The sequence below is a fragment of the Bidens hawaiensis genome, unplaced genomic scaffold (assembly GCF_021521415.1).
Source record: "Bidens hawaiensis isolate Kalapana, Puna unplaced genomic scaffold, B.hawaiensis_p1.1 tig00063687_1, whole genome shotgun sequence".
Classification (NCBI taxonomy): domain Eukaryota; kingdom Viridiplantae; phylum Streptophyta; class Magnoliopsida; order Asterales; family Asteraceae; genus Bidens; species Bidens hawaiensis.
In genome coordinates, this window is record NW_027506538.1 from 1 (window position 1) to 4,679 (window position 4,679).

Below are 4,679 nucleotides of genomic sequence, written 5' to 3' on the forward strand. Positions count from 1 at the left end.
ATTGAAGAACTCTTCTGGGTGACTCTCTTGCTCGTAAGTGAATCGTAGTTGCGTGAACATCTATAAATTGATAAGAGGGATATGTATTAAGAAAACTTATATAATATAGAATCATCAGAATTAGAACTACTTGTAATAATCGAATTATCTGGTGTTTCAATGTCTGACAAAGACAAATGCTTATAATTTAAGAAATTACCTTCATGCCATCACCTCGCCAAAATCTGCAATTTATGTTGATTACTTGTAGCACTTTCTCAACCGACCATTCTCCATCCAACTTTTGTGCATCCATACGGCTATTAAAAAAATCCAAAACCTAAAAACCAACAACAAATTTAATTACCATAATTTAAATCCAGCATAACAACTGTATCACTAATTACAAGTCTTGATTTTTAATACATACAGAAAACATATTCTCCAACAACTCATTGAAGCGCGGATGGTTCCGGAAAGGTTGAAAAACTTCCTGCCTGTGCATAATTGCATATATCACCTGACACATTTAGAAAGTCAGTGGTAATACCATACAACATATATTGCACATAGGACAATATATAACTGCAAGTACCTCGGGGTTTCTTGGCAGTGCATAAGTCAGGATCCCATTGAGTATTTCCAATACGATTCTCAAAAAGTCCGTATATATATGCAACTCTGCTGACTGGACCAATGGATGTAAGTTAGTTAATTATACAACAAAGAAAATGAAACTGAAATAATAACAGCCTATTACCGTATCTTCAGGAAGTTTATCATCATCCTTATCACTCATTTGCATTTTGTCATTCTTTAGCTCTGCCAGTTTTGCATATCTGGATATTATATTATGTCCATTAAAAGCACTATTGAAAAGAAATTAGGGATCATATAATATAAAGATGAGAAAGATGGCGTACTTGCGTGCCAACATATCAAAAAGGCTAACCAGACGTTGTGATGCATATGAACTTAACCGGTGCACATGTGGCGCCATGTTGGCCAAAGCTGCAAGGCAATTGGTATGTAAATAAACATCCTGTTCCATACAAAAAAAAACATGTAAGCAGTTGGGTAAATTTAATGAAAATGTACTAGTTTGATATGAATATTGTATTATATTGTCTTACTCGCATCTTAGACATGTTATACTTCACTGTCCTGATTAGAATGATGACCATGAGAGAACCGAGAGATGTTTGATTAAGAAGACGTTCTTGATACCATGGGACCGAAGGCAGAATCTAATAAAACGTTGGTATGTCAAAATCAATGTCTCAGATAACATATACTTTAAAAGGGACTTATTTTATATCATGTAGCTAGAGTAGATAATATGAAGTTACTGTAAAACTTGGAGCAATCCCAACTTGAAGGACCCGAATGGTTAATACGAAAAGTATAAGGGTGGTACGGAAGATCTCAAGGGGCGGTTCGGTGGAGATCCAAAGTTCAGGGACCAAGTTGAATAACTTGGTGCCATAGTTATCTTTTATTTATTATTAAATAAAATAGAAGTCTAGTTTAATTACGTTTCCTAGTTTGAGTATGATTAGAATTGTGTGTGTTATATAAACCCATCAAAAGGTTTATTTTAAGTGTGTAGAGTAGTAGAGAGTAGAGTTGTTCTTGTTTCTTATTAATGAAAAGAGTCGCATAAACGTTTTATGCAAAATCGTGTTTGGTGTTCTTGATTCACTTGTCTAAGGTTTAACAGTTACCAGCTTGTGTATGCTAGCATTAAAAGAAGAATCTTGACTAAGTATAAGCAGAATAATCAGCACCATATAGATTTGATTTGATGTTCGCCCTTGAAGCATCATAAAGTGTCTCCAACAGGGGCATTAACTGGCCATTTAAATGAAAAACAAAATGATTCTTATTATATCATATAACAACTCTAAAAAGTAGTAATTATAGATTTATAGTTCATACCAATGTATCTATATCAGTCCGGACTAGAACATATTCTAGAAAGACTGAATTCCCGTGAACCAACGCATACAGGAGCAGAAGAGTAGTTTCATCAGCCAAGCACCTGCAGAGGTTAATCAGTTTTATCAAAAGTATCTAAATGTTTTTTAAAGTGTACCCATTAGATATAATGTTTAACCCAAATCAAAGTACATTGAGCTCTTACATGCCAAGTGTATCAAAGAGATGAGCAAAGGACAATCTGACAAGTGGACCACTATGTGCGCTTCCCTCAATATCCGCCCGATCAACTGAATTAGAATAATTAAAAAGATAAAGAATAAACGCTAAAAAGAAAATATATCTAAAAGTATTAAAAGATAAAAGAAACTTACACTCGACGTCCCTAACATTTTCCAAGGCTTTGCAATATGAATTTTCAGCAAAATATGTTTCATCTTTCAGAAGAGCCTCGGAAGTATTGCTGTTTTTAACAGATTCCACAAGGATACATTTACGATAGTGAATGAGAATAAGTAATATATTGATACTGCTGTCCGCCAGTTGACTTCTAGAAGCTTCAACACTTGAATTCACAAAGTAACTAAGCGGAAACAACACTATATTTGCTGCAAATCATGTATAAAGGACATTCTATCAGTAACATCATACATAAACCATAGTTACTGAAATACGACACATATATAATATGCCAGTTCAGATATACCAGCAGCAGAACCGACTTTCTTCAGTACACCAAGTTGGCTTTCTTCAGACATTAAAGCATAAGATGCACTACTTTTAGATCGTGGGCGTGAAATGTAGTTAAGCAGCAGTTTATGAACAACCAAACCTACCAAAGAACTTTCCTGCAAATTAAAAAGATGTTTAAATTAATATCACTTTCATCAGTTTATAACACATCGTTACTTTCTTAAAAGATTTCACCTGACTCATTGCTGCATCTAAGAAAGGGTGAACGTCATTTGGTCCAGGTGATGGCCCGGAAAGAAGTTGAGTAGACATAGCAATAAGCATAAAGTTCAGCATTTCATGATGCAGAAGATACGTCTTGGGACTGAGTATTTATAATTACACAATTAGATAATAAAAACACAAACCCTGATTCTAACAAAAAAAAAGTAATAACATGTAGTAGTAAATAGTAATAATAATATACCTTACATCCACTCTGCCAATAAAGCTAAGCACAGCATGCATAACCATATTTACAATGCTCTCATCTGAAATCGACAAGTTAAGTCAATAACTTAATATGCCATTTTAATTGAAATATTGGATTATGTAAATATGGAGTTGGGTTCAAATACATAGTCTTCTAAAACTAGGAAGTCGTAGGAAGGGTATCGAACGAACTCCGATTGAACTCTAACTAGCAGCATTAGAACCGTCTCGTTGAACTCTACAATATTAAATTTTATGTTTTCGCCTTTTGATTTCTTGCTTGTAGATTCTATAAGTTTTGTTCAGATCATTGTCTTTTTGTTTAATCATTGTGTTTTTTGTTTATTTTCGTCATAATGTTATATTTTGCAATCCAATACGTCTCTATACCCTTCCTAAATTTAGGAGACTATGTATATTAACCAATAACTAAGTAAATATGTTAGATCAATTACCTTTAGGGAACTTATCGGGTACTATCTCATTCTCATCTAGAGACAGATACAAATCATCAAAGTTGTCGGTTTTCAAATTCTCAATCGAATACTTTAGAAAAACAGACGAAATATAAGACGCATTTAGAGCCTTCATAGAAGCCACAGAGGCTTCATCAGTGTTATTATCAAGTGAGTCTTGCAAACACAATGTTAAGTGAACCAGTATCTTAGCAAGGTGTCTAGTGGAACAATTATTCTGTGCTGCAAAATGAAATGAAACATATTAATATTAAATTATTAATCCTAATTAGAAATAGAAATAGAAATAGAAAAACCCTAGGAATAGAAGTAGTAATAATAACCTAATGTGTAGCAAGCTTGTTGAACACGATTAGGTGGCCAATGGAGATCGAAAGGGAGGTCGAGAAGCTTCTGCCAGTAATCGGAATTGAGTGGAAATGATTTGCCGCCGACGAATGTTCCGATTAGAAACTCCGCCGTGTCGTCGCCCCACCGCGGCGTAGAAGGTCCGGTGCCCATTTGTAATTGGATGGGATCTGAGTTGAAAGTATAAGATTAATGAAGAGGTGAATGAGAGACAATATAATATAATGTGTAGATATTTGAGACGGTGGGTGGTGACGTCAGATTGTCCGTCGGTGAGTAGGTGAAAGAAATCCTTTTGGTGAGAGTTGGACCCGCATGACTCACCTTGAAAAGGGACGTCTGCGCAAAGACCAACTGGTTCCGCAGGACCCACCATGCTCAGAGAGATGAAGACCTTACGCGCAGTACGCCAGCTGTTCCCGCAGGAAAAGCCTCCCAATGGTGAAGTAGCCCGCCTGTTCCCGCAGCTGCGGATACAAGCCACAGGGAAGGCTACCCGCACCAATAGCAAGGCTACACGCACAAGGCACTAACTCTTAAATAATTCAGTAATGTCACCTGAGGATCTTTTGTACTATACCTGCCAAGGTATGGACAAAAGATCTGACCAAAGCAGCGACAGCTCACTGACAACAGTACGATGAACAGCACGCTCTAGTACTTAATGTCACTGTCAGCCGCTGCCTACTCACCAACCCTCATCGTGGCACGTGCGTAGCCTGCAGTTGGTGGAAAAGGAATAGTGCACAGCCGGCCATGTCACTATCAGCCGCT

The 4,679-nt window shown here is 36.4% G+C and overlaps 1 pseudogene across 1 annotated transcript; it reads right to left on the reverse strand.

The window, feature by feature from the left end:
- Positions 1-6: 6 nt before the first annotated feature.
- Positions 7-4,195, reverse strand: LOC143618114 (uncharacterized; annotated as a pseudogene). Its single transcript, XR_013150954.1, has 16 exons — positions 3,881-4,195; positions 3,537-3,779; positions 3,077-3,140; positions 2,845-2,974; positions 2,624-2,765; positions 2,292-2,525; positions 2,123-2,207; positions 1,918-2,020; positions 1,704-1,830; positions 1,113-1,226; positions 903-1,021; positions 740-818; positions 575-667; positions 410-499; positions 200-319; positions 7-60 (listed from the first exon to the last, which is right to left on the reverse strand). The product of XR_013150954.1 is annotated as an uncharacterized LOC143618114 (transcript).
- Positions 4,196-4,679: the final 484 nt, after the last annotated feature.